Source organism: Buteo buteo, chromosome 16 (assembly GCF_964188355.1).
Source record: "Buteo buteo chromosome 16, bButBut1.hap1.1, whole genome shotgun sequence".
NCBI classification, from domain to species: Eukaryota; Metazoa; Chordata; class Aves; order Accipitriformes; family Accipitridae; genus Buteo; species Buteo buteo.
Genome location: NC_134186.1, coordinates 21,821,619 through 21,834,960, shown reverse-complemented (window position 1 = coordinate 21,834,960; position 13,342 = coordinate 21,821,619).

The window sequence follows — 13,342 nt, the reverse complement described above, 5'->3', positions numbered from 1 at the left end:
ATATTTAAGCACCAGAGAATAAAAATAGTTAAATTTAAGCACCAGAGAAAAATACCATTAATAATTGAAATAGTTGTTGCTTAAAAGTGAAAAAATAGAAGTAAACACTTTGCCAGCAGAATGCAGTTTCTAGACTGCAGGAGGTGAAATGTAGACCACAGCTCTTGGTATTCCTCTTCAGCACTAAAAAAACCCACATTTGAAGGTCTGCAAGAAGATGGGTATTTCATGAAAAACACGGTATGAGAAGAAGCATTATTGAGAAAAATAAAACAACAGGTAAGGGTAGTATATTTTAATACAACTAAATGTTTCTTCACAATTAAGGAATTGGATGGCATAGTAGATAACTTAGTAGCTCTTTTCCAACTCAGGTGTCCCTGACACTGTAGTTCTGCCATAACTAATTTGTTAGAACAAAACAACAATTAATGAATTCATTTGAATTTGATTTTTAGTCTTTAAGATGGTTTCTTTTCTGCCTCTTATCTCCAATTAAGACATTTAAAGGAAGAAAAAGAAACACAATGCTAGGAATGACCAATTTCATTGAAAGGAACGTGAAATAATAATTCATGTAAAATCAGGGTAAAGAAGGACTTCATGATTCAGTCCATTATCTGTGAGCTTAATAGATCTATGCCCTGTGTCGTAAGATATTCTAGATTGATAACAATGCATGGTAATTACTTATTAGTCCTGGAGAAATATTTTATGTAAGAGCTTTTCAGATGAAATTCAGTCATTCAACCAGATTAAAGACTTCTGTACAGAAGACCTATTTTCTATGGTTAATGGTTTTGATTTTCCTGACTGTCCATTGTCAAAAATACTGAACTTCGGGAATCTCAACAACTGAGATGGATTTAATATTGCAGATTTTCCTTGCACAGGTTTTCTTCAAATTTTGTAGTCTGCAGTTATTCACCAACCACTTTCTTGGTCTTTAAATTGTGTGCTCTAGATCCCATGTGAGAATTTGATACATGGAATTAAAATAGAATGGTGTAATTTTCAGTATATAGACGGGAGACATAGATCATGTCTCCTTTGGGATTTCAGTCCCTGGAGCAGTTTCAATTATGCAGATAACTGATGTAGCTGTGATTGACATTAACGGCAATTGCTCAAGACTGACGTAGGTTGGTTGGATTTATTCTATCCTGTTGAAGCGCTCTGATTGACACCCGAGTGACGGGATTTGCTAACCGTCTATGCTGTGTTGGCTTTGTGGCACGGCTAGGAAGGTGTAAGGGATGAGCGATACTGAGAACACCCCGCCGGCACGTCAGAGAAAGATTCTCTGGGCTCATTCTGTTACCGCTCTGTAGGTTTTTACGTTACGTGGGTACCTGAGTTTGTTTCTGCCTGTGGCTGCTGGAGGTGACTGTACGGTGCCCAGGACCGTGCAGCACGGTTCTCCTCTCCTCCAGGTCTCTGATGCCCTGTGTGTAGCATCCTTCTGCAAAGCCCCGGAGGGAAGGTGCTCAGCCCTGCGCTCAGCCGGTCACCCACCCAGCAGCAGCAGGATGCTGCCCGGGAGGAGGATGCGTTGGCGGCGTCTCGGGGCAGCCCTGGCTTAGCCGATACCGCGTGGAGCTGGAGCCACGTGGACTAAATCTGTCGGAAACCAGGCGCCACTAGCGAATGCCAGGGTGCTGGACCTGGCCCCTGGCAACTGCCACACACACCTGCGGCTCCTGGGTACTCAAGCAAACCCTCCTTCCCTCGCCACCAAACAACGCTCGTGCCGACCTGAGCCAGTTCTGTCTGGCCACTAGCCACGGCGGGTGGGCAGCAGCATCACCAGCCGCTGCCGTTGGCTCTGCAGGAGCTGGAGTTGGTCGCGGTGGGTCACCTTGGGGAGATGCTGTGTTCGCATGGGGTGCCAGCTCCTTGGCAGTAACACACTGAGCTGTGTGTCTGGTGACTGGGAAAAAGGGGACTAACGATGAGAGAACAAAATGTTTCACAAGAGACTGCTGGGTTCAGGCAGGGTTGTCCTTGGCCCTCTGAAAGGGGATTTGGAGGCAAACCCCTCCAGTTTGGAATTGGTTGCATTCAAAGAGTCTGGGGTTGATGTTGCCATTTCTAAACTGTTGTTTGGTACACCTGATCTCCTCATATTCAGGAGCTCTAGGCGGCAAAGAAATGGCGAAAAGCAGAAAATGGGCTTACAGACAGCAGGAGAGGCTTGGTAGCATTGGTTTTGATTTTGGGTTTCCTTGTTGAGAGATATGTTGCTTTCTAGGTTAGGTGCCGCAGGGCTGCGTAGGAGCTCTACCTGGCAAACTCCAGCTGATGTGGCAGTGCAGATGGGGGCAAAAGATATTCCATTCTTCAACAACAGGACTGTATTTTGGCTTTTGCTGTGCAGAGAGTGTTGAAAACACGTGACTTGTCTTCTCTGTAAATAGGAACAGTGCACATTTTCTCTGTTGAGTGGGAAAAAATGAAGTGTGAGATAGCTCTGTCTCCCGGAGGTACCGGTCCTACCGTGCTCACTTGGCAGCGCCGGCACATCGTCCTGCCGCGGCGAGGAACAGCTGGAGCAGGCATGCCCCCGGGTCCTTGCTGACTGTTTGTCAGAAATTGTTTCACAAGTGTTAAGCAAAACAGATGATTTGAGAGGCGTATACGTTGTGTGATAAAGTAACATTTCTGAAATGCTAGAAATTGTTTAAATTGCTAGTTCTGAGAAGAAGAATCAACATTTTTTTTCTATCAATGAAGATGTGATTTAAACATTTACTGTCTAGAGAAGAAAACATCATTAATTGTGAATAAAACCAGGATATGCAAGACACCCACTTCTGCTTTTGTGTGCTAATGCCATCTTTGAACAATGGCTCCTATAAAGAATGCTGAAAATCTTTTCCTTAAGAGTGTTTGTTCACATTGTATGCCCAGGCTTAGTGGATGTTTCTTCCCTCTTCCAAGATTTGCTATATATGTACTTGTATTTGGTGGCACAAAATGAGAATTTAGGGCCTATGTATTTTTTTCTTATTTGTTCTAATTCAAAATTTGGACAGCATTAAATGAAAAAGACTTTGTTTCTTTAATGGGCAGAAATGCAGATTTCAGCCAGAGTCTGAAAGTCACTTTGAGTTTTATGCAGTGAATAACATCACTAATAATAGAGATTTGGCAGGTCAGATTCTGCCCTGATTTACACATCTGTGCAACTCAATTATCATCAGATTTAGTGTGATGGCAGCTATAGATAAGCAGGTAGGTTTTTGGTCCTGTAATTGCAACTTGGTTAACAAATTCTGTTTATGCAGTAGAGAGGTCCTCCGCTGTTTCCCAGTTCCCAGAGCTGTTTGTGACTCTACAGAGCTGAGATAGTAAAATTTGTGGAAAATGTTATTTTCATTCCTTGGAGTCTGCCAGTCGTATCATGCTAGGACTGTGGGTGAGGAGTAGTTTGCAGAGAGAAGAATTTTCTTCCTTCTGTTGGTAAGAGGCGGTCTGACTGGCCCTGAGCTCCTGAGGAATTTTAAGTATCTGCCTAAAACTTCTGATTCTCTGATTCTCAAAGATCCTGTGGCCGGCCTTTGCAAATGTATTGTAGGCATTGTGTCTTTGTACCATGGGACTGTATTGTATGGTGTGGAACTACATATTGCCTGTAGTGGGAATCCTGTTGGCATCAAGCTGGGAGAATCCAGGAGGTACAGAAGTTATTTTACTTTTTTTGGTCTTCTTAAGCATGTCTCAAGGCTCTGGATTCATCCCACTGGTGTCTTACAATACTCTCTGTCTATGCCTGTTAAGCCTTCAATGAGAATAAAAGGCATCTAGCTGAAACTTTTTGGCATCTAAAGTCAGACAAAATGGATTTGGTGGTAAGTTATGACACCTAGACATTTAATATTTGGTATTCTTTATGAACATGTACACAAGCAATTTTTGGCTTAAAAAGAAGTGGCAAAGTCACTAGTTTTCACAAGTAAAGAGGACTGGGAATTTCACTGCTGGCCAGTCTTCCTGTGGGAGACAGGATGCTGTAAAAACTTTGCAAACTGAAATCACCATGATATAGATAGGGCATGTGAGAGCCATCTCACCTAACCTTTGCTGTCCAATATTCTTAAAAAAACGAGCTGTGGAGTTTATGCTCCAAGTGGCTTGTCAGTTAAGGCTCCATTGGGTCCCAGTGTGTATTTTACCTGCTAGATTGACTCAAAAAGTTGTGACCTACTGCACCACGTTAAGTGTGCCTGCGCTACCTGCTGCTGAGTCCACCCTGGTTCCACCAAGCAAGGAAGTGTTCAGGGCTGCCTGCAGCACGCACCACAGGGCTCCAAGTACAGTTGGAGGACAAATTGCACCAAAAAGAAGCTTTTCACACAGTAATTTGCTAATATAGACCACAACTAGAGTCCTTCCTTATGTCTCTTAAAATTACTTGCCTATCTAGATTGCCAGGATATATGGCTCTAAATAAAATGAATATGCTATTTGAGTAACAGATATGCTGTAGGTTTTCAGATTAGAGCCGTGTTTTGTAAAAGGGTAAGATACGGCATTTGGTTTTATTAACTGCCATTTCTTGAAGTGAAAATATCTAGCACCAGAGCATACCACTAAATTTGCTGAACCCACAGAAAAAAGTTCAAATGTAAAATAAAAAGGTTGAATTGTTCCTTGCACCACTGATGAAGCTGTAAGAGATGGCTAAGCAGGATCAAGTGTCTCTCTCTGTGTTCCCATTGTGCCCTGCTGAGGTGCTGGACTTATTTTAACCTCTGTGCAATTTGGAAGGGAATCAGGACTACTCCAGTTCATGCCTGGCTGCAGCACTTCTGCATGTGCCATTTCTGCTCTGTATAAATATATCTTTCTGATATAACAGAGATGAAGTTAAGGTCCATGTGCTGTTTTCTGTACTTCAGAGTAGATTCAATGTGCAAAAAGTGAAGAATGAGAAAGAAATGCTGCAAAACTATGCAGCTTCTTATACAAAGGTGTCCTACAGAACAATATGGTGCGGAAGAATGTCCTGGGTGTGGCTGGAATAAAGTTAATTTCCTTCTTAGTAGCTGGTACAGTCCTGTCTTTTGGATGTAGGATGAGAACAATGTTGATAACGCACTGATGTTTTAGTTGTTGCTAAGCAGTATTTATACTAATTCAAGGACTTCTCAGCTTTTCATACTGCCTGGCCAGCGGAGGCTGGGAGCACACGAGAAACTGGGAGGGGACACAGCAAGGACAGTTGACCCGAACGAGCCAAAGGGGTATTCCATACCATATTATGTCATGCCCATACAGAAACTGGGGGGAGTTGGCTGGGGTGCACCGCGGCTTGGGGACTGGCTGGGCATCGGTCAGTGGGTGGTGAGCAATTGTATTGTGCATCCCTTGTTTTGTATATTATTATTATTACTACTTGCTTGATCAAACTCGTTGGACTCCCTGAGCCCCAGAGCCAGGGGAGAGCAGAGGGGTGGAATAATGCTGTAAGCAGAAGTATCCTCTGCTGGTTTGTTACCCCTGCCCTACGGGGCATGTTAGATCAGCTTCTGGGCTCAGAAGTATCAACTTAGTGCTGCTGAATTATCAGTCCTTTCCGCTTTCAGCTAAAACAATATGATTTGGGCATTTCTTTTTAAATTATTTGTTTCTTTCATAGGATAATGAGACACCAAAATTGTTGGACTCACTGATCTTAAAGGTCTTTTCCAAACTAAACAGTTCTATGATTCTATGAAAAGTTCCTTATTAATAAATAAGAAAATATTCACACAGGAGCCTAAAAAAGAAATGCATAAGCTAGAAAGTGAGGCTTGGGAAGGAAAAGTGATGGGTTAGTATTTTTCACCTGGTCAAGTTGGATATTAAATGAAAATCCCCACCCTATGAAAAAAACCCCAAACCCCAGCAAGTTCAGGAACCTAAAAAGCAGCAATTGTCCAGGACAACCATCTCCAGCTTTCAAATGGGTGGAACATCTGAAATCTAATAATTTTTGTAGCTTTTCTGTGGAAGATGCTTTCTCAAAAAAAAGCCAAAGAAAGTTTTATTCTCCATCTTTAGCTTTCTTTTATCAAATCCAGGTTGTGTTACAAGAGCAGCTGACTGGGAACAAAGGAAGAAGATTAAAAAGGGCTACCAGCAAGTAACTTTTTTTCAAGGAAAAAAGGGCTTTATTTTTAGATTTTCTTCCCTGCCTGTGAAAGAGACATAGAAAAAGGAAACAATAGCTAAAAGAGAAATGGATGGTAATGTTGACAATAATGTCTGTCTGTAATCACCCTCAAGCCATGTGTGGGATAATCATCTGTCCATGTGGGAATTTTTTGGTTGTTTTTCTGAGAGGGGACTTATGTCCGTGCTGTGTGGTTTCCATCACCATGTCTATATCAATAAATTAAACAGGGCTAGAGAACAGATTTGAGAACTGGCACATGATGGGCTATAATATTTAAATGCTTGTATGCTCTTCGGCAGGGTTGGGAACCTTGCTACTCCCAGTCAATGTAGACGGTTGGTTTGGGGAGCTGTGTGAGCGCTGAGGGACAGGTCCCCATAGCAGGATGGATGGATGAGACCTGTTTGGGGGATAAAAACAACATAGATGCATGAATGCAAACTACGCCTAGCCATATGCCCTCAGGGCAGAAAGCAGGTCTGTTTTATTTAGTACTATAGACGTAACCTTTACATTTGGGTCTGTGTGATGTAAGACGAATGAGAAAGGTGAGAGATCCTGTTCTAGCACCGTCTAACCTAATTCTCCAGGTTATTAGGAAATGGAGTCGCAAGATTGCCTGGAGTTGTCTGTAGCCCAGAGATGGATCTGAGGGACATGATTGTGTCTCGGACTGTCAAGGTGCTTTCCCTGAGCCATCTGCTAACCTGTCTTTCTCCTGCAAGCCAGAACCGGTGGCCACCTCCCCGTCCCCAGCCTTTTGCACAGGCTCCTCAGACCCCTCTGCCCCAGGATTGTATTACAGCTGCCACGACTTGTGCGTACATTTTAATTCTTCAGAGGAAAAACGTGAGGGGAAAAAAAGAAATTTACAAATAGATATTGTCACTGTCTGAATATTCTTGCTTTTTCTTTAAAAGATAAACCAGGATGAATTCAAATAAAGTTGCAAAATACAGTGAATACTGCTTTCTAGCTGATCTCTTGGGAGGAGCCCGCTGCATTAGGATGACCGGCTTTCCTCTTACTTCATTAAGATTCTTCATTTCCCTCATCACACTGGCACATTCTCTAGCGGAGGTCAGGTTCATTGAGGAGGTCACGATCATTTTCTGCTACAGTGCTATTTTCTTCTCCATCATGGAAACTTCCAGCGTGGCGAAAGCAGGCTGAAAATAGACCCTTTCTGCCCTGCAAAAGTATGTTCGCATTCTTCCGTCCTTGTTCAAAACATCTAATGCTTTATCTCATCTTTCTGTCAGTTCCTGAGTTGTCCCCTCAGCCTCTATAGCTTGCTACTGATAATCAGCCTCTGTCCCAACTGCATTTTTGGGTCTCTCTTCTTACCACCCTCCTCCTCTTCCAGAAGACAAAAAGTCTGTGTCCTCCAGTCCCAGCCATCTCCTGTAGAGATGATTTGAACTCTGAAAATGATCGTCCTTGGAATTGTCTTTTGTAGGAATTCTTTCTCCCAATTTATTGATAAAATTAAGATTTCTACAAAATTTCAGCTGAAATAGCTGCTTTCCTTGATAAATGAGCATTTTAAATGAAGAGCAAGGATATACATTATAATGTGCTTAAGATATTGTGACCTGCTGTTGCAAGATTATAAAAGGATTAATTCTGCAGAATCTGTTCCTTCCTTGCCCATTCTTCTACCCACCATTGCACTTTCAGTGCCATTGTAAAGAAGTTTTAAAATGAATTAAAATAAAATTCATTGGAATACCGACCTGAAGAGGACCTTTTGTTCAAGTGAATGTATTACATGGTTTCTTCACAGGTGATTCTTAGTATTTCTGAGTTTACTTAAATGAAAACCTGCAAAAGGCAATAGCAACAAGCATATACCACAACCCTTAGTATGGAATGCTTGAATCATATGTTCTTAGTCTGATTCTGTGTTCCTGTAAACCTTGTGAAAGTTGTTCTTGTGAAAGTTGCCGTGCTGAGATTTGTGACGGTGAAAAATCTTCCTTTGGTCTCAGTGTCAATGTAATGTAGACTGCAGTACAGCATTCCTTTTCATACTACTGAGCAAAGGGCTCTTTGACCTTCAGGGGTCTTCTTTGTAGTTAAGGAGTTAATTGTCACTGACTATGCCTATTGAAGGCTAAGACTGTTAAATTGGGAACATCCTGTGGATGCTTAGTGACTGAGGAAGCCCGACCCCCCCACGTCAAAACGGAGCCTGCTCCTGTATTAAATTAAAGGCAGGCAGGTGTGTGGATACTCCTGTGGACCCAGATGTAGAGTAAAATCGTACTAAGGATCCCGCATCCACACTGTATACTTTTTTAGTGGTTTTACTTTAGGCTGGCTCTGGTCTGAGCGCGGATTCATGGCTGGGGTGTAATTCCCAGTTTAGTTTCACTGGCAGGAGCTCCGATCTTCCGCTCTGGAGTGGGTCACCGAAGCAAGCCGGAGCGCTGTGAGCGGAGGCCATCATCGTTTCAAGTGTCTACTCCTCATCCAAATTAAACGCTAATGCAGATCCACCCTCTAATTCCACTTTGTGCCATGCTAATCTTTCTGAGAAGCTTTAGCCTGTGGAAAATCAGTTCTGCAAGACACGAAGATATTTCACAAATCGCTATCTCGATTGCGGAAAAGAATAACTGCTGCGGAAATGTGTTGTATTCAGTTGCATCTAGGCTGAAGATAGTACATCTCCAGACTGGGTATCCTTCAACTTCTGTTGAAAGTGATGAAATGCAGGAGACACAACATCTTTGGACAAGATTCTTACCAGTGATATGGGAAAAAGCGTTAGCACTGTTTATTGACCCTGTGCGGCCAGGCTAGGTAGCTTCTTCCTTTACCGACTGGATCTGGAAGTCTCAGGGTTTGAGCGGAGGCTTTACTTTTCCTGCAATTTATACAAACATCACTCAGGAGACAGTATTTTATCCTCATCATGCTAACTTGGATGCAAAGTGACTTCCCACTCGCTCCCCCCTGCCTCCCGAGCTCCGCGAGGCGCCAGCTGTGACAATGCCATTGCCGGCACCCCTGTGTGATCAATTTGGCTCACAGCTGTACTCAGTGTCAGTAGTAATTATAAGGGTTAATGTGATTAGTTTCACTTGTAGTATTGGTAAGTATCTGTTGTTGTTGCCCTTGGCAATAAATTTCCTTGTATAAGTTCTTCGGTATACTGTTTTATGGCACCAATTGCAATCACGGTAGGTAAGGGAGCAACTACATGAGGAAAGTTGGAAATAAAGGCAGAGGAGAGCGGGTGGGTAAAAGCTCTTTTATGTGAAGTAAAATACATAGTGACGGCTCACTGTAAGAGTATAAAGAATCCCCGTAGATAAGATTTTTACCCTCTGATATTTCTTCCATCCCATGACTGTGGAAAAATACAGTTTATTTCACTCAAATTAATTACTGACTAGTGGCACCATCTGGGTAATACCAAAACTCATATAAGAATATATTTTCTGTTGATACTTTCCATCTCTTTCAGGCACTGGTGGCAAAAGCACTCTCTTCTGCGCAGTAATCTGGAATGTATTTGAGTCTGTTTCATTTGTCATTTTAAAAGGAATAAGCAAGAGGTGGTAGGTGAAATGTCTCTTTCCCTCTTGCTTTTATGGACTGAGCAGGAAAGCGAGATGAATTGAAGTCAAATGTGAGGAATCTTTTCAACCTTAATTTGCTATCTGAGAATGATATGATTTAAGCACAATAAATAACGTGCATGAATGTGCATTGGTGAGGCAGGGAATCAGCAATTTAAATGAGTTTATTTGTACAGGGTGAGACATACAAAATTAAAAAGACTTGGTTTGTTCTGCTGTTGTAGCTTAATGGGGACGTGTGGAGTGTCTCAGATGTCTGAGGTTTTAGGGATTAGCATTGCTCCTGGAAAGGGGATTTGTTCCATTGAACACGGCTTGTCATATTTCCATTTATCGCAAAATACTGCAGAGCTTATTTTATACGGTATGGTTTTTATCTTTACCTGAGCCATGTGTGTAGTGTATGTGCACATCTGCCACTTTTCCTTTCTGCTTTTGGTCTCCTTCCTTTTCCTCCCTCTCTTCAGGTACTTGGCTCTCTCCAGTATGATTTTTCAGCCTTTTGCCAACGCCTTCATCTTTGCACTGAGTATCCACATTTCTCTCAAGCTGCTGAAATTGATTGAAAGCTGAAAAGATAAGAGAAATGGACAAGAAATATTTTCAAATTGCAATCGAAGATAAGAAGGGAAACCCCATTCCTAAAATAATGGGGGTTTTGGAGCACTAGCAAATGGGAAATAGGGGTTTAGCTCTTGATATGGACATTCTGCAGAAAGGACATGTATGAAAAGTGGGGGTTTTTTACTGGCACAAAGAAGTCTTTTAAAATAAAGATAAGAAAAGTGAAGTCCAGTCTACAAAATTCAGCCTTTCATCCATCTGAGTGCATGTAATTTCTATCAAAGTGGCATTCTCTCTAGTATGGAAATGAGAAACATGCTAGGCTTACGTACAGATTTTGGATTAAACTGTCACAAGCAGAGAGATTTGTTTTTAAAGCACATGTCTGCATGCAGAAAATGCAGGCATCCATAGTGTGTTAGGCACTTTTAAATTCCCATCCCCAAACAGAGATTTTCATTGGAAAGCTTATAAATAGAAACTCTGTGAGAAGAGCAGAAAGAAGGACTTTATGTCCTCTCGTCCTCATTTCCAATCTTATTTTTTGAATTTTGTGATTATGTTCTGTTAAGCTGTCACAGAACAGTGAATTATTACTTGCAATTTAGCATGCACAAGTTCCCCTCGCAGCCGTCCTGGTGCATATAAATTGCTATCAATAGCGTCTTTTAATTTTCAAGCTAAGCAAGCGGCGGATACGAAAGGACCTTGCGTATGCTTCAACTCAAGTGCCAATTACGCCTCTCTCGGGCAGCGTGGAGCAGAGGTGGGGGAATCGTGACCAGGTCCCTCCGTTATCCAGCAGCTAGGCTCGCGTACTCGTCCCCCGTTTTGGCAGCTGGAGGAGCTGCAGTGGCAGGGCTGGCCCCAGCAGGCAGGGACACAATGCCGCAGGTTTCTCTTGGCAGGATGGAGTTCATTTATCTTTACGCTTCAGCTCGCGTTTCTGGGAGCTGGCGGACTTTCCCAAGAGTGGGAATGGTAAAGCAATGTTTTTCAGTCCCAGTTTGGCTGTAATTTAAGCTCTCTATAAAACGAGGTTTTCCAAGGCCTCACATGGTGTGTCTCCCCAACACCTCCCTCTTTTTTTTTTTTTATTTTCAGGAAAATACCATATATTTTCAAAGAAATAATCTTCTGCCTGCGTGTCTGCAGCCAAAGCGTTGTAGTAATGAGAAAATGTAGCAGAGCCAGGAGTGTCATGGGCTCTTAAAAACCTTTCAGTCATAATCAAATGAAAGAGAGGAAAATATTACCCTCCCAGGTTTGCTACATTGCAATACGAAAAAGATGCTTTCTGCATTGTATTTGCATAGCTGCATGGCAGTCATGGCCAGTGGCTTCAGAGTCCTGCTCTGCTGGACATAAACACAGGACATAAGTATTACTCCTCTGAAAGGTTTATTAGAAAACTTAGTTAAAACTATATGCTTCATCCTTTCTTTTCCCCTAACTAAAGGTTATTTCTCAATGCGTAGCATTTTTAAAAGTTTATTTGCAACCAAGTACTCAAAGTTATGCTCCTTTTTAGTAGAATGCTGAGTTATGTAGCTTTAGATGCATTTATCCAGAGCCTTCATTTTTGTTTTTTTGTTAGGTGGGTAACTTTTTTTTTAAATTTTATTTACTTGGAATTTGTCCAACTGTATGCATACAAAAGGAAATTTAACTTAAATGCATTTTAATCCTAAAATTGCTTTAATTAAATAGAAATAATTAAAAAAAAAGACACTTATTTTTCACTTAAACTTAGTGAACAAAGGAAACTCATGAAAGCTAGTGAATGAAAAGTTTCTTTAAAGCTATTTTTACTGATAAGTTCCCACTCAAATTTTTAAACATGAGGCAGGTGCTTTGACAGTTAATTTTAATTTTATGTGTGTAATTATATTAAAATCTGACAAAAACTCCAAAGGAAAGATTTTCTAAACAAGAGAAACTAGTCACTACCAGCTGGAAAAGAAGAGGTATCTTAATATTTGTTTCATTGTAAAGAACAAACCCAGTATATATAGACATTAATATACTATGGAAAAGTGTATAATGCTTGTCTTGACGTGAGAACAGTTATTTGCCTTGTAGTTTTACTTGTAATTAGAAAGCAGCACCTTTAATTCTTTATAAATTGCTTTGTTAATAAGTATTTTAGCCTCACTTAAATACATTTAGGCCTTTATGTTGGTTGCCATAATGTCACGTTATATTTTTAGCAGGTTTTCTTTTTAAAAAACTTTTCCTGCAAATATTTATGCTTCTATTGTTTTTTTTTTCTTGCTTTTAATGAAAACAGAAAGACAGAAAAAGAAATAGAGTCATTGGATGGCACACAACTAATGTCAATACTAGGTTACTTTTTAGTTTCTTTAAAGTAGTTTGACTGGTGATCGCCAAAAGAATAAAGTTGAATTTCCAATGGACTTTATTAAGAAATTCTATTGGAACAGATAACAAAATGGATATTGAAATGTAGAGCATTACAACTTGATTGAGATTTAAAATAATAAGGTAGGATAAGCAGAAATTTCTGCACCTGCAGATTTGTGCTACTTATGTTTTGTGAAGTTGTTTTACGAAACCACTGGCTGAGCACATATAGTGCAGTATCGTTCCCCTATTTGAAGTCACTGAAAAGCAGATTTCCTCAGAGATTAGTAGAGTTAATAGCACATATGTTAACTTTTAAGTTTATTTATGATATTTGTTTACATAAGCGATACATTTTTAAAATTATAGATTTATGATGCTAATGAAAAAAACGAATTTTAAAGCACATAAAACATATTTTGATGATCCCATGGTAGCTGTAGAATTTCCTCCAAACTATTACCACACTTTTATTCACCCTACTAATATGAAATGTAGGTAAAAAATTGGTCTTGCAAACTGAAACTCTACTATTTCACTCTTGTGTGTGCCAGTCATGGCCAAGAATGGTTTTGGTTTCCAGAACATTACTTTTTTGGCTGTTTGGCACTCCGTTGTGCTTAACTACATACTGGATGAAGTCGCTCAATCTTTGAGGTAGGGC